General features: G+C 42.0%; 1 pseudogene; it reads left to right on the forward strand.

Moving 5' to 3' along the window:
• The first annotated feature begins 768 nt into the window (after window positions 1-768).
• On the forward strand, window positions 769-1955 carry LOC138588854 (putative nuclease HARBI1; annotated as a pseudogene).
• Window positions 1956-23010: the final 21055 nt, after the last annotated feature.

The raw sequence follows: 23010 nt of genomic DNA on the forward strand, positions 1-23010 counted from the left end.
ATGCATCGCACAGATAATAAATAATAATAATGCATTTTATTTATATAGTGCTTTTCATCATACTCAAAGGCACTTTACATTTTAAAACAACTAAAAAGGAAACAATATAAAACAATGAAATAAAATCAGCATCAGAGAGTGAAAATATTGTCTGCAGAGATGTGGTGGTAATTGCAGCACACCTATTATAAGGGCTGTCACGCTCTTAGTTTCCACTGATCATGGCCACAAATACGTGTGATCAAAAAATGTATTTGTCTTTAAAATCAATCTGTTAATATTATGTTGTCATTATTATTATAATCGGGAGACCAATCAGATCAGCTAACACATTTCAAGTCGTGACTTTACAATAAACTGTTAAAAGAGCTGCCCCTCCTCTCCCTGCTCATCATCGACCTGTGCATGGAGTTAAGATCCGTCAGCGTGCGCCACACCACACTTTGCTAAGCCGTGTGCCTGTAACCCTTGTTTTCCAGTTATGTATATTGCTATTTTGTCATTTTAGTTGTACCACATTCCTGTGTTTTACCTATAATGGAATAAACTGCCCTGTACTACATGAAGGTAACAGTTTAATCAGTGTCCTGAGGAACTGCTACCAAAGCCTTCTGTGTGAGGTTTACGTTTCTTAATCATGGGTGCTTAATGTAGTACATTTTGAGTGTCAACAGCTTCACTATCTTGTAGGTGTGTTATTTACTTTGTGATATCACTGAAATGAGGGAAACTGAGTTTTTCTGCAGAAAATTAAATATTCGTCGGGAGATGGTTATCAGACCGCGCATAGATGTTCTAGCATTTCCAGACAATTATCTTTTTGAGCGGTACCGTTTCACGTCACAGTCCATCATCTACTTACACAACCTCATCCGTCCTTACATTTGCAACATTACCAACCGTAGTCATGCTCTCACATCCCAGCAGATATTATGTGTTGCGCTGCGTTTCTTTGCAAATGGGAGTTTTTTGTATAATGTCGGAGATGCAGAGCACCTGAGTAAGGCAACTGTATGCAGGGCAGTCAGAAAAGTGTGCCTCGCCCTGAAACGGCTATTACCCATCTTTGTCGTTTTCCCTGGACATAAACCTGTCAGAGCCATCAAGGAGGAGTTCCACAGGATGCAGGTGAATGATGTAGAGATCCGTTAAATTAATTTTAAATTATATTCTGTTAATGACATTGTGCTGCAACCTCAGACTGGGATTAGTCATTTTAATTTATTTCAGGATTTCCCAGTGTGATTGGCTGCATAGATGGCACACACATCCCCATCACGGCTCCCTCACATAATGAAGCAGATTATGTGAATAGGAAGTCAATTCACAGCATAAATGTGCAGGTACATGTAGATTGACTACTGTTTCAAAATGTTAAAGACCGCATCATAGTTCAACATCTGTCATTCTCTGCACTGTCAAGATCATATGTGATGCTGCATACATAATGTGGAGGCCAAGTGGCCTGGGTCTGTTCATGACTCAAGGATTTATCGCCAGTCTAACCTGAGCAACAGACTGCAACGTGGTAAGCAGCCTCAAGATTTGCACAATATAATTCACTTGTCTCCCTCCTTTAATATACTCTAATGTATCCACTATACATGACAAGAGAGTTTGATGGCCTTCTGCTGGGTGACAGGGGTTACCCATGCCAACCTTGGCTGCTGACCCCTTACCCTGACTCTGAACCAGGCCCCCAACAGAACTTCAACCGGGCTCACTGCAGGACGAGAGCCCGTTTCCAGTGCCTACGTCACCTCAGGGTGACCCCTGAGAGGGCCTGTGATATTATTGTGGCATGTGTCGTTCTTCATAATATTGACACTATTAGAGGAGAGCAACACCCTGCCCTACAAATTGAAGACCCTGATGATGACCCCATCCACCTGCCAGCTATGCAGGACGGCAGAGCAGCCAGAGACACCATATGCCATACTCACTTCAGAGATTAGGTCACCATCATCACCACCACCACAGCAGTCAAATAAAGACATAATACACATTTCATTTGGTCTTGTTTATTTCCTACAAATACAAGAGTTAGTTTAGTTAATGTTCCAATAGTTAACATAATTAACATAATTCACCTGTGACCATGCACCCACCTCTAACTTGTGCTCCAGTATTTCAATTTCTAGACCTGCCCTCCCAATCTGGCGGTCCAAGTATTGCAGTTTGTGCTTTGTGAAACGGACCCCAGGTGAATTGAAGCAAAAGGAGAAGATGCACTGCAAAGTTTAACACCCAGAATTTCAAGAACCCAAATTCAAGCTCTAGGAATTTATTTTAAAAATGTAACACAGAGGTATGAATAACAAATAAATAAACCATAAATACACAAATAAAATGTAAACTTAAAATTAAATTTTAACAATAGACAATTTTCAAAATTGGGCTGTTTATTTTGGGACACGTTCTCCACCAACGGCAACAACTTCTCAGTGTTTCTCTGCATTGCTGAAATTGCTCATCCTCTTTAAAGAATGTGTGACAATCATGTCAATTTTTGTCATCGCCTGTACTGTCACCCCAACAGAGAAACGGGCGAGGAAATATCATGTAAGAGACCGGCTAAGGTGCCCAGGCAGGATTTGTTAAAGATGTGACACTTCAAATTTAGGGGTACGTGCTGGGTGGTCCCGGTGAAGCACTACATTAGGTTACTTGTAGTTTTCATGGGTTGTCATTGTTTGCTTTGTGTTCAGTTTGTGTTCCTGTCATGATTTAGTTAGTTATGCATTTCATTGTGTAGATATAATCTCCAGGTGTTTTACCGTCACAGTCTTGAGTTTGGTTTTAGTGTTTCCAGTTTTATTTTGTAGTTTTCGCGCCATTTAAGTCTTGCTCTGTTTAACTTCCTGCCTATGTGTGTATTTCCCTGCCTGTTTGATTATGTGCCCTGCCCTTATTGTTTTCACCTGCTCCCTTGATTGTCTCACCTGTGGCTGATTAGTCTCACCTCCCCAGTGCATTTAATCTTCGTCTTCCCATGTCCCTGTGCTAGTTCGTTTGTCATCTTTGGTCCTGATATTTTGTCGCTAGTGTTCGCATTGTGGGTTTTCCTTGTGGCTGCTTTATGTTGGACTTATGTTTTTGCCTTTGTTTTGTATTTTTTTGCTATGAAATAATTTCATTGTCTGCATCTATGTCCTCTACCTTTTTGCTTTTATCTTGAACTGTGACAAAACGAGGAAGTTAAACAAGACAAGACATACATGGGGCGAAAACTACAATATAAAACAGGAAACACTAAAACCAAACTCAAGACTGTGACAGTAAAACACCAGGAAATGATATCTAAACTATGAAATACATAACAAAATCATGACAGGAACGCAAACTAAACACAAAACCAAACAATGACAACCCCAGACAGTAGTTTTATTTTACAGTTTAAACCTTGGTATAAAATAGACTAAACGACTAACTAAAGTATTTTAATTATGAACATAAACAAAACAGGCTTTCAAAGGTTTTTATTTCCAAAAATACATTTTTGTGGCCTGCAAATAGGCATAGGCCTACATTACAAAGATTAAGATAAGACAAGACAAGATAAGATAGTACTTTATTTATCTCCAGAGGGGAAGTTTGGGTGTTGCAACAGCACAAATAGCAGGAAGGATAGTACAAATAGAATAGGAATAGATCAAAATAAAATTAAATAAGAGGTATATGCAATTGGTAAACAAGAATGACATAAGTGACAATCTAAAGTGACATATTTGTCAGATCCCTTGCCTACTAACCAGGAAATAAATGTTTTGATAACTATAATCTTTTCACTTTATCTTGAGACAAAACATTCATTTTGGTCTCAAACAGAATACATGAACAATCAGCTTTCGTCATTTGGAAAATAACAGTCATCTGTCCCCATAGAAAAGCAAAATGACGAATGCTGGAGTCGAACTCGGGAACCCCACAATTCACTATTAATATCAGTACTAATATTTTTTAAAGCCACCACACCGAGGACATTGGAGACACGAGAGAATACGATTCCCAGTGCCACAATTTGACTTTTGTCAATGCTTCAATAAAACCATTCTGCATCCAAGGTGAGCGAGTCATAGTGGAGTGAGTGTGTTCCCATGTGCCTTTAGTTGCTCCATTGTCCTCCAAAAGTGAAAAGATATGCAAGTTAGGTCACACCCTCCTGGTCTGACTTCATAATGACTGATGGCCAGAGATTTAGAAAAAATAAAACTTGTTGCCTTCCACACAAAAACCCCACATGATGCTCCTGCTGTTTGGGATGGGCAGTGGTGGAACATGCCCTTTTCCCTATTACAGGACACTTTTTCCTGACGATTGCCTGACACATAGAGTACAGATTAATTAGTTCAATCATGTTCAATAATTCCCAAGGGTGAGTTAGGTTAATGAACAGTGGTTATAATGAAATTTAATTAGCATGCCCTGTGTTGCTCCCTAAATATTTTCCAAAATGCATTGTCTAATAAACACATTCACTCACCTTGTCACATCTTTACAATTCTGGATTTGGTTGCCTCAAATGAGTCAATGTTGACCGACCTCAACTCCTTAAGATCCATATCTATGAAAGAACAAAAAAGTCGACCCCTCATACAACAGACAGTCTCATGTTTGTGCCGATTAATTACAATGAGTGTCCAGTGACCATCATGGCACCTTCAATTGCCGCGTCATATTTCATGAGGTCCAGCTAAAAAAAAACCCAACTAATTATAGACAAAGATAACTGTATTGCAAATGTAAAACTGAAACAAAATTCTACTTACTCCTCTCAAATCCTTGTGTTTTCCCTGCTAGAGGGAAGTAGTGGCGTATGAATCTATCACCAGAGTAACGGTTGTTTCGCATTACAGTGCTCAGCTAGGCGTTCACCATCTATAAAGTACAACAATAACATGTTATCTGCTTTTTCTCCAACAAGCTAAAATAAATATTAGTCCAATAATAATGTCAACAAGAGTAAAATACCGCACTCTCCAACCCCAGGCTCCAAGGTTCTCCGAGTAGACGTTATAAGGCCCAATTTTCGACCACAAGGTCTGTGTCCTCCTCCCTGCCCATATGCCTCGGATTACTGTAAAGATATCAATGTCAGTTATTTGGGAAATGCAAAATTTGGAGTGTACATTTTCAGTCTACTCATATTTCGGCATCAGGATGTTCGGGGTACTTGTAAGGGGTACGTTCAGTCTGATGCCTGTGATGGGCCAGCCAGAGGAGAAGCATCACTTTTTTCAATTTGGCAGGGATCCTCTCCTCTGGCTGAAAATAATGTGTTATAAAATGGTAAATGTTGAACTTTTATGGGGTTTTTTTTTGCCCTTTTCTGAAACCTGGTCTGCACTTTTCCCATCCAGTTTTAGGATCTTGAAGGGACCCAGCACGTCTTCCTCCAGCTTACCGCCTTTGCTTTTTCCTGACACACATTTTGGCTCAAGACCAGATGTCCTCCTGGCCCCTCTCCTCGTTCCTTTTTCGGACCTTGTCTTGTCGCCTTTTCACATTTTTCTTCACCTCAGAGTCCTGAAGTTTTCGGCTTTCACACACCGTATCATTCTGCACCAACGTGCAGACCTTCTCTACCGTTACCTGCCAAAAATCAATCAGAATGTAGAGATCAACAACTAACCAATTTATTCAGGAAAATGGAAAATTGAAGTACAGGCACGATGAGGCAGGAGAAAATTTGGGTTCTCATGTGCAATATAGTAACATTTTAAGAAAGTATAACTACTTGTTTTACTTGTTCAAAGGAAAGGAGCAGGAACTAGAACTCAGTTTATAAAAAAAAACAACGTACCTCTGTATAGTACCATTCAGTTTCTCCACAAGACCATTGGTCTGTGGATGGTATGGTGAGCACAGGCTTCTCTGTATGCCCAGCCTCTCGAACAAGCCGTAGTTCACCTTGAATGTATAAAAACTTACAGTATTTCAGCACAACAGTTTCATATTGGTATTCATAATACACCATTGCTTGACCGTATTGTGAAACTCAGAGCCCTGGTCTGTTAGTAGTCTTCTAGGTGAGCCAAATTTGTAAAGGAAAATAAAAACACAATCTGTCACCTCATCTGCTGTTTTACTCTTTGGTGGGTAGGCATCTGCCCATTTGTTGAAATAATCAACCATGACACATATGTACTGGTTCCCACCATCTGTTTGAGTGAGCTTACCCACCAGATCCATCCCAACTAGTTTGAGAGGCTCTGATACCTGTGAGGACAAAAAACACTTTAAAGAATGTGTGACAACGGTGACAATGCCGGCTCATCCAATCCTGGCTCATGTATCAATTAATACAGATCTGAGGCTGTCACAGTCTAGCTTCATTTATAACGAACTGTATTGATTGATTGGATTGGATATTGGTACATATGTGATGAGCGTTAAAGAGTAGCACCACGTCTCATTTCAGTTTGGCCTTAGCGTCTACACAGGCTACAAATGACTCGTCTTCCGTTGACCTCGTCCTTTGAAGGATGCAGCCCCTGAATTGAGACAAAGCTGTATTGTCAAGCTGCTAATAGCAGAAATGCTCAAATAACACACAGTGGCCCTCACTTATCAAACGAACGTACGGCAGAAAACCGTGCGTTCGACCATTTCCACGCAAGCTTCGGCATTTATCAATTTGGACGTGAGCGGACGCTACGATCAGATCTCACGTCAGGTCTGAGCTCGTGTACGCAAATCTGAGTCCGTGGATTTGCGGTGCAGCACAGCAAAATCTGGCTGAGTCTGAAAATAATTATTAAACAAACCTCAGCTGTCATCTAAGCATAAGCAGCCATATATTCAGAACAGATCAAAACGGATTCTTAAAACGAATAAAACAAAATAAAATGAATTTTAAAAAAAGCCCACGTTTTTACGGATACCACTTTTTTAGCAAAATAAAAAAAATATGATAGGCTAAATAGCCTAAACATGACAACTAATTATTGCACATTAAAATTTTAAATAATAATAAATACAAGCAGAAATCTGTGTTTGCAAATGAACTCCAAATAGCCTATCGCAAAATTGTGTAATTGTTTTTGTTTTTTCCGATGGGTGTGACACAATTAGAACAACAATTAAAAGCATCTGGTAAGATAATCATTTTTGCACTGTGGTTGGTCAGATGTTTACTCACTCCCCTATTTAAACAGATGCTTTGACAGAGATAAAATCCCGACGATGGCAGATTTACTTCTTTTGGAGGAACAATACGCGCATGTCAGACGTGAGCGCGTTTTCGGAGACCGCAGGGATCTCCTCATGGAGAGTGATGCTTGGCTGATTAGTCGCTTTCAACTCCCAAGGCATGTTCTTATTGATTTTTGCAACAATTTAGAGGCTAGTTTGAAGAGGGAAACCAGGCGGTCAAATGCTTTACCTGTACCAGTGCAGGTGCTCGCCACGCTGGGGTTTTTGGCCACCGGACCTTTCAGTGGGAGATCGGGGACAGGGCTGGGATCTCCCAGCCAACCATCAGCAGGATGATGCCAGCAGTGTTGGCTGCAATAAAGTCCCTTTCCGAAAGTACATTCGGTTCCCATACAATGATGCCCAGCAATCTGTGTTTAAAAGGCAATTTTATGAGATTGCTGGGTTTCCAAATGTAGTTGGAGCGATTGATTGCACTTGTGCGTCTGAAGGCACCATCCATGAATGATTACGCGTTCATCAATCGCAAAAACTACCACTCGATAAATGTACAGGTGATTTGTGATGCCAAGCTATCACTTTTTAACGTGTTGGCCAAGTGGCCGGGGGGGGATGCACGGTTCTTTTATATTTCAGAACAGTTGTGTGGGCGCGCGGCTGCAGGAGGGCGCACTGCAGATGCCCAGGGAACCGTGGCCAGCACAGCCTCCACTGGGGGCTATACGGAGGAGACAGGACCTTATCAATCGCTTTTAAAATGTAAAGTATACCTTAAACTTTTGCAAACGCGCTGCAGTATTTAATCAGAAATGTATCCTAGGTGAAATTGGCTAAAGGCATACTAAACACAGACAATGGACAACATTTAGTCATTTAAACATTTTATTAAGTCTTTTTTTGGGTTTTGTTAATTTCTTTTAATGTGTTATTTATTGCTTCAAGTGTGCCGACAACTGAGGCCAATAAACGGCATATTTCTGTTCGTCTCTCCAGGACCTCTGCCATGATGATGTTTGGTCTTGGCAGCGCAGCACGGGGGGCAGAGGGCACGCGCTCGCTCTCGGCAGCCTGACTCAGTGGGACCGCTCTGGGGAGGACACCTGGCCGACATACTGCTGGCGCCTGGCTCTGAGACATTTAAACATACAATAAAAATGTGTACCCTTGTAACATGTGTAAGCCTAATTATTTGTAAGAAATGGTGTACAATCAGAGTTAAATTGATAGATTTTACAATGCAAGCAAAAGGGGGGTTGTTAGTTACCATTCTGCTCTGGCTCTGACGCGAGTGCGTCTGTGTCTCCTCCATCACTTATGCCAGAGATCGACTCGGACCCAATTAACGAGGCAATTCTTTCCTCTGTCCCCGTCAGGATCAGGCTGGAGTCTGAAAAAAACTTTTTCTTGACCTAAATGGAAAGAATTGTCTTGATCAATTAGCAGGCATAAGCTTTTGGGCTGTGGATGAATAAAAGATTCATTTAAATCATCATTAAGCATAGGTTAAGTAAGTTACTGAGAATTTTATTCAAACCTTAGCCGGTGTCCGTTCCTGTACGGCAACGCTGTTGACTGCCTCCGTTATCCTCTTCCACACAGCGTTTTTATGAGCTCCGTTAACTCCGATTTCCATCTCGGAAAAGTTTCTTTTCTTAACAGTGTTTCTTCTCTCCATGTTTGACCTCAGTGGGCTAGGCCTCGGCACCAGGAATATTTAAGGGCGTAACATGTTAATGACGATCGAATTCAGCCGCCGCATTTATCAAGACCCAATCATTCATACGCTGGGATTGGTCAGTTACGAATGTTTCCTAAATCACACGTGTGTCCTGTCGTAAGACCAATTCTGCGCTCAGATCTGCACCCGTTTTCACGCAAGATTGATAAATGAGGGCAACTGTGTTCTGCCAGCTCAGCACCACACATTTAGCAACTAGCTAAATGCTTCCCTATTAGAATTGGTGGAGGCCAAAAACAGAGCCACAAGAAGCTGCCGACAAACAGGACTTGAACATATTGGTAATAATTTCTGCATTGTTTCACGGTATTGTCATGCCATACTTTGTACGATATCTTACGAAAATGTATGCACAATTTTTTGTGGGAAAAAAAACAAAATAACAAAATTGGATACCAATGGATGCCTCTGAAAGCGCCTTTTTCAGCTGGGGGTCGGCTCCTCTGCAGCTCCATGCTCAGTTTAAATATTTTAGTTTCTTTTCCAGCATGAAAACTGTACAACACTATAAAAGGACAAATTAGTTTCATGTTGGTTCAACAGGACGAGCAAAATGTGTTTAATGGTTAGTTAATTATGTGGTATAAAAACGCTTACTTTGTATTTTATGTATTGATTACGAGAAACAGGGGAGAGGTGAGGTTTTTGCTTTTCAAATGATTTACTGCGAAAAGGGAGGAGGCAGAAAATCCACTGTCCGAAAGCATACAGAGTATATCCACCATGAGCTGACAGGAATGCCACCAGAGATGTTGCCTGTGAATTGAATGTTTATTTCTCTGGCACTTTGGAGAGGTGTTCTCTTCACAAGTTGAACCTTTATTGGTGCAAGGAACAAGGTGATTCTCATCATGGGGGAGAATTCACTCTGTGAATTCACTTCACATACACATGTTGGCTGGGTTACCCTCACCTCTTCACACCCAAACAGATATAATTAAGATATAGAAGCACAATGACAAATACACACAGACCACACTGTCACAGACAGACACAACAAACCTGCTACACTAGCCTCTCTCAGCACAGCGTAACCAGCACAACTTCAGCATTCACCTATCTCTCACCGTCTCTCGCTGTCTCACTTACGGTCTCTATCCAAACTCCTCGACATACCCACAAGTTTGTGACATGATGTTCAAGGCTATATACTGTCCTCCCCTGACAATAATTAGCCTATAGTTTCTACACCTGTGTGTTGTCACACGTCAACTTAGGTGATTCTGTCGATGCCTGTTAAAAACGATGCAATATAAGCAACGTATGAAAGAGGTTGAATGAAGCTGAAGATGACTGAAAGTCTGGAGGTGAGGAAGATGACTGAGGAGGTGATGAGGACAATGGGGGAGTTTAAAATGGAAGACCAGCATTGAAAAATGCTTGAGAGAGTGTTCAAATGTCTGTCCTCTGTGTGTGTGTGTGTGTGTGTGTGAGTGTCTCAACTGATCTCCAACTGAACTCAAGTGACCTCCTGCTGAACTCAGCTGTTGCTGTGGCGATGGTTCATGAGTAGAGGCTCTGGTTAATTAGCAGCAGCTGTGTGACTCCTTGGCTGGGCAGTTGATTTTACTGAGATTACAGGTGAAAACACCCTCTCTAACTTCTGTCATTGTGCCAAGACCGTAAATGCTATCAACACAAAAATTAAATGTGACCATCACAAGGGTCTGAGGAAGCGGTTATGTCTCTACTGCCAGAAATGTGGCCAGGGCAGCTAAATACTAAAGATGACCTATCTTACAGAAGCAGCACAAGAATACCTACGATTTGATGCCAAAATTATGTACTGTACGTGGAGTGAACATTGCGTGTGCTGTTGCAATTTGTTTGGAAAGCGTCCAAGTTATTTTTCAGCAGCCGCTCCCCTCTGGCGATGACATCCCCCACTCTGATGTTGAGCATTTTTCACTCGTTTTATGCAACCTTTCGGAGGTTACTCTGAATAAAGTATGAATGACATGAAAAAGCTGAAAGATGTGTGAATATTCTAAAAGTGGAATGGAGTTCCTTTTTTTTTCAGGAAAAATGGGAATAACTCAGAATTTTGAATTGTATGAATACCAAAAGTTATAGCGCACCGATCCCGAATGAGCTGAACGTTTTGATGTTTGTTTGAATCGGTTGAAAAATGTCGAAGGAGGTTTTTTGCCTTCAGCATTTACACCAATTAACTTGACATGAGATTATAAAGACAAGTGATAGTAATATAAGAATGACAACATGAATTGTTTGTAAATAATTTATTGACGTTTGCATAATTTTGAACAGGCATCGACAAAGTCACCGACGTTAGCGTTCCATAGTCTTCCCTCTGAACATAACAAAAGTTAATTCAACACCAATAAGATTTATACCCACAATCTGATACACAGCCATACAATGTTTTTATTTTCATTGTACCGGTGTTGCCAACTTGGCGTCTTTCAAGCTAAATCTGGCAACTTTCCAAATCCTCTTGGCGACTAGCGACAGATCTCGCGACTTTTTCTGGTGTTATTGGAGACTTTTCTGGTGTTTTGGAGACTCTGACGTGAAAGCACGTATCGTTCTGCAGTTACTGTCCTCAACGAGCAGCAGGTGCTGCCGTGAGCCCCTCCCCCATCCCAAAGCACTCACAGGTGGTCAGTCTCACACTAGCCTCGCACAGCACTCCCAGCTGCAGTCAGAGCGGAGAGGAGACCCACGCCACTCCGTGTCCACACTGAAAATGAATAAATGTAAATGACTTTTTTTTTGTGATAGTCTAACATCTAACAATAAAGGACAAAATTAATTTATGTAATGTGGGTCTAGACAAAGCATTAGTCATGAAGTTATTTTGAGAAGTGATGGCCTATTTCAATGGCAAAATAAAAAAATAAAAACCAAGAATCAAAAGAAGAAAGTTCATTTATAGTTGTAAACATATTCAGGGTATTTTTTACTCACTTTCTCCCACGACGTTATTCCTCTCTCCTACAGTGTCCATTACAATTACATGCAAATTAACAATTATGCGAATTAGGCGATGATGCCATTTAGCGACTTCTAACGACTTTTAGGACAGCCAATAGCTACTTTCCGTAATGAGGAGTTGGCAACACTGCATTGTACATCGTACTTTGGATGAGTGACGTGTATCCGACAACATGTTGTGGTACCACACAATTTGTAAGTCTACAGAGGGAGATTATTATTGCAAAGCTTGTGACAAATAAAGTCAAACTGTCACGTTCCTGCCTCTCCCTTCTTTGCGTTTTTGTATTTTCCCTGCCCTCGTTTTCCTGTGATCTCCTTGGCTGCTTCTCATGTCTCTTAAATTGCATCCATGCTTCCTTCACTTGCGTCTTTGACTTGAGTCTTAGTCCCTCCCACCAGAGATGCATGGAGAGATGCGAGGAAACCAAGAAAGGAGAGAGGAAACGAGGAAATGTTTTTTAAGAGACATGAGACGTCCGTCACGTGCTGCGACATCCATTTGTGATGATCGCATCAGCTGATCACCGCTGGATCAGCTGTCAGTCTGCTTTAACAGCTGTTAGTGTGTGCACACGTGCTCTGTATTAATTCTAATAAAACACACAGTAACAGTGTTTTCTCTCTGTAACCTGTTACCTGTTTTACAAACACCTGCACATGAAGGCCAGGCTGCAGTCTGTGTTCCTGCTGCAGAGCCACACGGACATTTCTTACCAGCACTGTGTCTTTATATTATTTGTTCATTATTTACATTTTTGATCACTGATAATCTGACCTGAATTCATTATTTAATAAGCCCAAATACTGTCTGCTCATGAACTATAAACATTATTTATTAGGCTAAAAGTTTCAGGATAAATAGAAATCATGTCACGCTGATCAAACCTGACCTGATGATCACTCTCACACGTAAAAAGTGTTACCTGCTGTCAGAGAGACTCTCCTGCTCCCTCTGAATTCATTCATTCATCCGTAATAAAGGTTAGCAGGGAAATAACTGATCATGATAAGAGGTATTTTTTTAGATTACATTTAATAGAAATGAATCTGTTTTTGCTACTTTTGATTTTTAGACAATTAACTTATTTTTACTCAGATGTTGACTCATAAAACAAATCAAATCTGCAGTTATTCACTGCATTTTATATATTTTACGACAAGTTATGATCAATATTTCGTTCTAAACAATCACAGCTTGTCAAATACCAACTCATCATACCGATGTTGTTTATAGTCGGTTTCAAGGCGCCCTGTAAAGTCTGTTTTAAGGTCCGCTTCTTCCTCTCTGTGGAATGAAACTCCAGTGAAGTTTCACGTAAGTCCGAGCTGCTACAGTGTCCAATCACCAACTGATCTCTAATTAGGGGGCGTGTCGGCCAGTAAAATACTTTCGTGGAGGCTGCTCTCATGTATCCTCACTTATCGCTCCTCTGAATTCCCTCCTCTCTCCTCGATCCTCGCTCCTCCGTGCAGCGCTAAGAGCTTTGAGACGGTTCTCAATATGGCGGCTCCGGAACTACTTCCGGTTTGAGCAAGGATATACACTGAACAAAAATATAAACGCAACACTTTTGTTTTTGCTCCCATTTTTCATGAGCTGAACTCAAAGATCTAAGACTTTTTCTATGTACACAAAAGGCCTATTTCTCTCAAATATTGTTCACAAATTTGTCTAAATCTGTGTTAGTGAGCACTTCTCCTTTGCCGAGATAATCCATCCACTTCACAGGTGTGGCATATCAGGATGCTGATTAGACAGCATGATTATTGCACAGGTGTGCCTTAGGCTGGCCACAATAAAAGGCCTCTCTATAATGTGCAGTTTCATCACACAGCACAATGCCACTGATGTCGCAAGTTTTGAGGGAGCGTGCGATTGGCCTGTGGTGCTACAGCTTTTGCTTATGGGCAGAGGTTGAGATTGCAAATGTTTTAATTCTGTTAATTTTCTGTTTCAATATGTCCTTGATCACCTCTGATGTTGGAGTGAATTTAGGTAGCAAAAGTAAAGTGTTTAAAAACCTTGGTTTTTGTCATGTCACAGCTTTCAATTTAATAAAGATCATTGTCATCATCATGCTTGATTTTATTTTTGATTAAAAAGGTGGACATAAACCAACTGAGGTAGTCAAGCTTTTAAAAACAACACAAAACAGAACAACCAAAAACACTTTACGTCTTCTTTACCAGCTCTTTAAAAAGGTCCAAGAACCTATTAGTATTGTCTTGCATGGCCTGGTGCTGCATATGGAACCGGTCATCCTCCTTGGCAGCTTCCTTCTCCAAAAAATCTCCTATTTCTGCGGGGACGGAGACTGGCAGAGGTGGATGGCTCAACATCCCCATGGCTGTCCGAGCCAGAGTCGGTGGCCTCTTCATCATCCACTGTCTCCTGACTCTGGGCAGCCTTGGTGGATGCTTAGCCACTGCTGGTGGCCACAGCAGCCATGCTTGCAGCAGAGTCAATAACAATCGGCAGCACAATTGATGGCCTGCCGCCGATGGCCTCATGCATGGTCGGAAAGTACGGCCAAGTGGCTGCTGTGGCCTCTCCCCTTTCAGCCCCAGTTGTCGGGCACCTCAACTCCTACAGGAACACAAGCAAGGCTGAAAGTTATCCAACAGTACGCTGAGCAGACATAAAAATGGGTTTCACAGACAAACATGAATCCAATGGAAAACATGAAACATCAGTGAGCATTTAATGCATTTATGCCACCTATTGCTTTAACAATTTCTTCTTGTGACTCCAGCACAGCACGGGTGAGAGACAAGGCCAGTCGGGCAATTGCGGCGACTCCGTTCAAACGGGGTCGGCCTGTCTTCTCCTGTCCCCCCGCCTGTTTTGGCCACACTTTGGCGGTGGGCAGCCATCCTCCGCTTCACATCCACCTTGATGTCGGACCACTTCTTTTTCATTTCTGCTTGTGTGCGCTTCTCGGACCCCACAGCATTGACAGCCTCACACACACTCTCCCACTCACTCCTCTTGCGTTTGTTGCTCATGCCGGAGGACAGCGTGCCAAAGAGCACATTTTTGCGCGCCTCCACTTCAGCGAGTAGCGCCTCCAATTCGCTTTCTGTGAAATTCTATTTTGTTCCCGTCTTACTCATTCTTTTTTAATTTTCTGAGTCATGCAGAGAGGGGAATCTCAGGTGCAGGGCTCATTTAAATATGATTTGCGTATTTAAATGGGGGCGTGGACAGGGAGGCGTACTCCAACATGTGCGCTCAATTCCACGTTGATTGGGACGTAGAAAGGAAATGTGCACAGATTCATACATCTGGATTTTTTTGTGCGTACGTTTTCTGGATTTGAGCGTACGCCATGTTTCAGTAGGAAATCCACGCAAGTCTTTGTACATGAGGCCCCAGGTCACTCATTTTGTCCCGTGAGTATAAAGATAGTGCGTCACGTTTTTACTGCCGGCATTGGACTGGAAACAGTGCTTCATGGTTATGGACTTTAAGAGTTGGAATAAAGGAAGAGATGGCAGAATAGTGTCTTCATTTTGGACACCTCATATATGAATGTTGCAAGGAAAAACCAGCCTGTTTAAGTGCAACTTGGCAGTAATATCAAACAAATAACACACCTACAATGAATTGAAGCTGACACTCAAAATGTACTACATTAAGCACACATGGTTAAGAAAGGTGAACCTCACACAGAATGCTGTGGTAGCAGTTACTCAGGACACGTATTAAAATGTTTCATTCATGTAGTACAGGGCAGTTTATTCCATTATGGTTGTCATTTCAGTATCGTGTACAGGACATAGTTAGACAATCTGCTGGCTGTGAAGGCTTTGAGCCACATGTAAGTATTTATTTTTTTCACCTTTCCAAAGTAATGTTTAAAACACAGGAATGTGGCACAACTAAAATGACAACATAGAAATATACATAACTGAAAAGAAAAGCTTACAGTCACACGTCTTATCATAAAGTGTGGTGTCCCAGGCCTTCTTGTCCCCAAAGTCTACAAATAATCATGGTCCTCTAACTCCACAGGGTGCACAAGTGGAGCAGAGAGCCGCCCTGCCAGTCGGTCTCGCTGGCCATGTCCGCTTCGTACCCCCTCACTGGACGTGGTGGATCCACACCAATGTCCCCAACATCCTCCACAGGCTCGAGGATGTCCCCCGCTGTGAGGCAGATGTTAAGCAGCACTGCACAGGCGGTGATGACTGAGGGGACAAAGGTGTGGTCGACCTCCAGAGCCTTGAAGATCAGCTATCTCCGCTCTATAATACAACGGGCCTCGGCATGATGGTAGTTGAAGCGGCTCTGCACCCTTCCCTGCAGTGGTTCTCTGTATGGGGGGATGATGGCCACAGGTGTCTCAGTGCAGGGGTAGCCACCATCACCCACAATAAAGTACCCTACGGAGAGAAATAAATCAAAATGTAGTATGTTTTTGATTAATACGGGAGTATGAGAAAGATATGACTCTTACCTGGGGGAGGATACAGAGCCTCTCTGTAGATCCTGCTGCTCTTCAAGACTCTGGTGTCATGGACGGAGCCAGGAAACCCCACATACGTGTTAATGAAGAGGCCCTTCCCATCACATACTGCCTGTAGTTGTATGGATGGGAAGAGCTTTCAATTGAGGTAATCCTGGCCACCGGGTCCCGGGGGGGTCTTGATACGGACATGGCAGCCATCAATGGAGCCCACACATCTGGAGAACACAGGACTGTTGGCCAGCCGTCCAAATGCTTGGCCAACCTCATCCAGGTCTCAGGCAGTGGGCAACCTGATGACCTCCTGCGAAGGGCGGCAATCTTCTCTACTCCACTGTGCACCAGTCTGCAGACTGTAGACTTGGGAACATGAAAGGCCCGGGACAGCACACTGTACGATAGGCCGTGTGCCAGCCAGTACACGGTAATCAGGACATGCAGCTCATGTGACCAGCCTTGTGTGTGCTTTGATGGCAGGATCCTCATTAAGGCCTCCACAGACTGCCGGGCAAGCCTGTAGTCAGCCATGAGGTCCTGACCATCAAAGTACACAGCAAGGACTGGCACATGGGGATTCATCATACCGTGTACTGGCTCTCTGTCCATCTACGACAATAAGGATACTGGGTTACTTTCCACACTTTAATGAACACAATTTGTCTGAAGCACCTGGACAATAAAATGTGTTTTGTGTCAAATAGAAACTCTGAGTCTCTGATGTATGCTTCGTTTCCACCTGGCTGAAATGTTCTGTATTTTGTGTGTAGCTTGTGCATGCGCTGTTAAGTTTGGCCAAATGCCATAATGTCTTAATGCACGGGCTACCGATCACATCAATGTGCGTGTTGGATTTGGGTGATGTTTTGGGAAATTAACAAGTGCAATTGCTGACACTTACCTCTTCAAAACACAGGACTGCATGTCACAGTAGCTCCCGTCTGCATCTAGAGTGCTCACACTGCTGTTTTAAAACATCTAGAGTTGCAATAATTATTCCGCTCACACTGGGATCCATATTTACCATCCCTCAAGTAGTTGACAATACTAGTTGAGTATTGCATTAGATGAGCTTTATATAGGCATGGTACCAGACATTCTTAATTAAGTAAATGAGTTGACAGAACTCAGCTGGCATGAAAACACGTTTAGATTCAGCACCTGAAACAATCACAGTGATTGAATAAAATGATTCCCCTCATACCTGTTAGTAAATGGTCGCATGAAGTGTGGCTTTTCACTTTTCTTTCTTTTCCAGTAATGATTAGGGCGCCCATCAGAGTGTAAATAACTAAATTACATCGTATGCAAACACTACTGAACAGGAGCCTACAGAAACGGAGTCACAAATACTTAAGTTGAGGGATAATATTTGCGGCTGTGTGAATAGATCGGTTAAAACACACATAAGCCACTTGACATTGATTCCTAAATGGAAGCAGATATTGTGTGTTGCGCTGCGTTTCTTTGCAAATGGGAGTTTTTTGTACAATGTCGGAGATGCAGAGCACCTGAGTAAGGCAACTGTATGCAGGGCGGTCAGAAAAGTGTGCCTCGCCCTGTAATGGCTATTACCCATCTTTGTCGTTTTCCCTGGACATAAACCTGTCAGAGCCATCAAGGAGGAGTTCCACAGGATTGCAGGTGAATGATGTAGAGATCCGTTAAATGAATTTTAAATTATATTCTGTTAATGACATTGTGCTGCAACCTCAGACTGGGATTAGTCATTTTAATTTCTTTTAGGATTTCCCAGTGTGATTGGCTGCAGAGATGGCACACACATCCCCATCACGGCTCCCTCACATAATGAAGCAGATTATGTGAATAGGAAGTCCATTCACAGCATAAATGTGCAGGTACATGTAGATTGACTACTGTTTCAAAATGTTAAAGACCGCATCATAGTTCAACATCTGTCATTCTCTGCACTGTCAAGATCATACGTGATGCTGCATACATAATGTGGAGGCCAAGTGGCCTGGGTCTGTTCATGACTCAAGGATTTATCGCCAGTCTAACCTGAGCAACAGACTGCAACGTGGTAAGCAGCCTAAAGATTTGCACAATATAATTCACTTGTCTCCCTCCTTTAATATACTCTAATGTATCCACTATACATTACAAGAGAGTTTGATGGCCTTCTGCTGGGTGACAGGGGTTACCCATGCCAACCTAGGCTGCTGACCCCTTACCCTGACCCTGAACCAGGCCCCCAACAGAACTTCAACCGGGCTCACTGCAGGACGAGAGCCCGGGTGGAGATGACCATAGGCCTGCTGAAAGCTTGTTTCCAGTACCTACGTCACCTCAGGGTGACCCCTGAGAGGGCCTGTGATATTATTGTGGCATGTGTGGTTCTTCATAATGTTGCCACTATTAGAGGAGAGCAACACCCTGCCCTACAAATTGACCTTGATGATGACCTCATCCACCTGCCAGCTATGCAGGACGGCAGAGCAGTCAGAGACACCATATGCCATAATCACTTCAGAGATGAAGTCACCATCATCACCACCACCACCACAGCAGTCAAATAAAGACATAATACACATTTCATTTGGTCTTCTTTATGTCCTACAAATACAAGAGCTAGTTTAGTTAATGTTCCAATCGTTAACACAATTAACATAATTCACCTGTGACCATGCACCCACCTCTAACTTGTGCTCCAGTATTTCAATTTCTAGATCTGCCCTCCCAATCTGGCGGTCCAAGTATTGCATTTCTTTGTCGGTTTTGGGGATTTTTTTCAGCAGGGGAATTCTGTAAATCTCTTTTACTGGTTACTGGGAATACATAAGGAGGACATTAAATTCTGGTGTTTACTGAACATACATCTCACTGTATCAATCTGTGCAGTGGAAGTTGAGGGAGAGATGCTGCATTGTGCTGTGTGATAAAACTGCACATTTTAGAGTGGCCTTTTATTGTGGCCAGCCTAAGGCACACCTGTGCAATAATCATGCTGTCTAATCAGCATCTTGATATGCCACACCTGTGAGGTGGATGGATTATCTCAGCAAAGGAGAAGTGCTCACTAACACAGATTTAGACAAATTTGTGAACAATATTTGAGAGAAATAGGCCTTTTGTGTTCATAGAAAAAGTCTTAGATCTTTGAGTTCAGCTCATGAAAAATGGGAGCAAAAACAAAAGTGTTGCGTTTATATTTTTGTTCAGTGTAATACATGAACCATGCACTTTCATAATAGGTTGTACTGTTGATACACTGTACTTTGATGAACACTTTCATGCATTCTGTATAGAGGATGCAAATTGTCCTCTCACCTTGCGGCCGTACAACAGTTCAAAAGACGAGAAACCTGTTGACACTTGTGGACCTCCCTGTAGGCAAACAACAGGTATGGTAGCCACTGGTCCCAATCAGCACCTGTATGAGAGACAAACTTGCGCAGAATATGTTTTAGTGGTAGCGCTCCACCAGCCCGTCCATCTGGGGGATGGTAAGGGGTGGTCTTAATGTCCTTAATTCCTAACACTTGGTAAACTTGCTGCAATAGTTTGGACTGACAATTTGTCCCACAGTCTGTTAGGACCTCTTTTGGTATACCTACTCTGGAAAAGAGCTGTAAGAGGCAATTTGCTACCTGTCTGGCTTTGATTGACCTGAGGGGGAAGGCTTCAGGACAACGGGTGGCATAGTCACTTATAACTAATGTTTACCGGTGGCCTGAGGAGCTTTTCTCCAGTGGACCTACAATATCCATAGCTATTCCCTCAAAAGGTGTGTCTGTGATTGGCAAAGACTTGTGCCCATGCTACTCCCTTTGCTGAGGTAAGTTGGCATGTTTCACAAGAACTTTATTACTGCTTGATGCAAAAGGAAAAATCAATTTTCTGGTTTTTCACAACTTATCTACAGGAAAAGTCAGTCTTTATCATATTAGTGCAGCTCTTCACCAGAGCACACAGAGAACTGATCGCTGTGCAGCAGTCTGAAACTGTAAACAAGCACCCAACACTGCTGCTACTGTCAATGTCGGTTGGACGATTCAGGCTTTCACTTACGCCAGGTGGGTTTTCAGTGAGTGTATTCCCATTATCAGCGACATGCGTCCCGGTGCTGGTTAGCGCTGTGGCTGAGGCGGACGTGCTGCGGAGTGGCCAGTAGGACGGTGAAGCCGAGGGAGAGATATGATTTTTCATATTTCACTGTCTTTGTTTGAACAGCCTTACGTTTACCTGGTCATTTCACAAAATTGGCCATGCTTTGCTAGCAGTGCAGAACTGAATGCACTGTTTTTATTGAGCCTTGCCCGCCCCCCTGTCATTACTCCGGGCCTCCCCAGTTTGGGTGTCACTGGCCTAGCCTATCGGGCCTAAGCCTATCTGTTGATGTAATAAGTCATTAATCTATCATGACACATCATAATAGGCTAATACGTTTTTTTTTTTTCTTTAATTGATGACAAGAACACAAGCACAAGGTAGAATTACAAAAACAGTCCCTTAGCAAGTTTGCTCGTCTGTTGAATCCACTGTTAACAGTTCTCTGTAAAGGTGGACATCAATGACCAGGAAACACTGTCTGTGTTCAGGAGCGGCTTTGGGGGTAATTTTATCAAGCAGCAGAGAGGCTCCAGCTTCACTGCTTCTGATCACCTCCTAAATGTAAAGTACTTAAGTGCCTTCACTCGCTGATTTATTTGAAGAGGAAGTGTAGAACACTCCCCACAGCCTGTAAGTAAGTAAGAATTTGAAGTTTGTTCTGATCATCTTTGCTGCTTCATGAACACCTCAATGTCAAATCACCAATAGGCCTGTTATTTTTACAGGTTGGAGCTGACGATGTGAGTGCTCTATAGAAAAGAAATCTGAAGCTGGATAATATAAAAAATAATCAGAGAGCAACTGGAGAATGAGAAAAAGGTATTGGAGTAAATAATAATTTAAGAAAGATGTTTAGCAACATGTTTGACATGAATTTTTCTTTTCACTCTTCCCAGGCAGACATTTTAATAAATAAATAAATAACAAATTAACATTTTCAGTGACTTAAAAAAAATAACCTCACAATTTGGGCACCTAGATCAACATGATCATTTAAGAATGGTGAAGCCATTTTGCAAGGATTTTTTTCAGTGAAAGTGTGGCGCTTCTTTGCTGCTTATGGAGTCAAACAGAATTTGAGCTTGCAAAATAATGTTAAAAAAATCATTTTACAGTTGTATTTCATGTTTTGTGTGTATGTGGAAAAAATTGCATGCAAGTTTCTACATTTGTGAATGCGTAAAAAAAACTTCGACCTCACACATTAAAGTTTGCAAATTTGTAAATAAGTTTTGCAGGTGTGGAAATATTTTGTGCTCAGAGAAAAGATTTGCAAATGTGTAAAAAGTTTTTGTAGCTGTACTTTGAATTTGTGCCTCAATATTTTTGAGATTTCAGATTTCACAGCCCGAGTTACAGACACTCAAATTTCCTATATAATTTCTTAATTTCCGAACAATATCTTTGATAAATTCCAATCTGGCTTCTGCAACAAACACAGCACTGAGACAGCGTTACTAAGGGTCACTAATGACATTATCATGCATGCAGACAAAGGTGAACACTCCATACTTATCCTTCTGGACCCAACCGCTGCCTTTGACACCATCATGCCATTCTACTTAAAAGATTACATAACTGGCTCTGCATTCTGGCACAGTTTTAAAATGGTTTCCTTCGTGCTTGAGTAACAGATATTTTAAAATCTGAATCAATAACCATGTGTCCTCCTCTGCTCCTCTGTTGTGTGGAGTTCCACAGGGTTCGGTCCTTGGACCAATGCTTTTTTTACTAGACATGCTACCTCTTGGTAACTTGTTTAGCCGATCTCATGATATATATCTTACCACTGTTATGCCGATAATACACAAATCTACTTCTCTGCGAAACCAAATAACCTGAACCAATTGTTGTGTAGCCGTTACAAAGACTGGATGTCTCTAAATTTTCTCTATTTGAATCCTAATAAAACTGAAATATAATTGGACCTGACAACTTCACCTCTGCAGTTGAACAGTTTCTTGGCCCACTTCAATCGAATATCAAACCTACCACTCAGAATCATATTTGACCAGTGTATGTCTTTTGACCATCGCATCACTAAGCTCATCCAGTCCTGTTTTCTGCAGCTAAGAAATGAAAATCAGATCAATACTCTCCTCTTCTGATCTTGAGCTCTTAATCCACAACTTTATTTGTTTGTTTATATATTAGTATAGTGTAGTATTTATATGTATATATATTAGTTGGTCTATCTCTCTCTCTCTCTGTCTCTCCCCCGCTCTCTGTCCAACCACTCAGAGTACACACACGCACGCACAGCATACACCAACATAAAGCCAACATAACACACACCCAGCCCCCCTGTTGTTCTCCATGCTCTCTGTTGTTTCTCCTGTGTTTGTTCTGCTCTTTTTGCTTTTTGTCTTGCAATAAAAAAAGAGGTTAAGATAATTTAATGTTAATGTTAGTGTTTAAGCAATAGTGAAGCTTGTTGTTTTACATGATGCAACATGTTGTAGTGGTTTAGTTTGTGAGCATCTCACTGATAAACCTTGTTTTACGTCTTCCAGGAGCTCAAAATCCACCCAACAGGGGCGGAGACAGACAGGGGGGAGGCCACGGCAGCAACTCGGTTGGCCTCTATTGTGCCGCCAACCCTGATGGACTTGTGTGTGG

The sequence above is a fragment of the Semicossyphus pulcher genome, unplaced genomic scaffold (assembly GCF_022749685.1).
Source record: "Semicossyphus pulcher isolate SPU_LCO1_2020_fin unplaced genomic scaffold, fSemPul1.0.p SCAF_12, whole genome shotgun sequence".
NCBI classification, from domain to species: domain Eukaryota; kingdom Metazoa; phylum Chordata; class Actinopteri; order Labriformes; family Labridae; genus Semicossyphus; species Semicossyphus pulcher.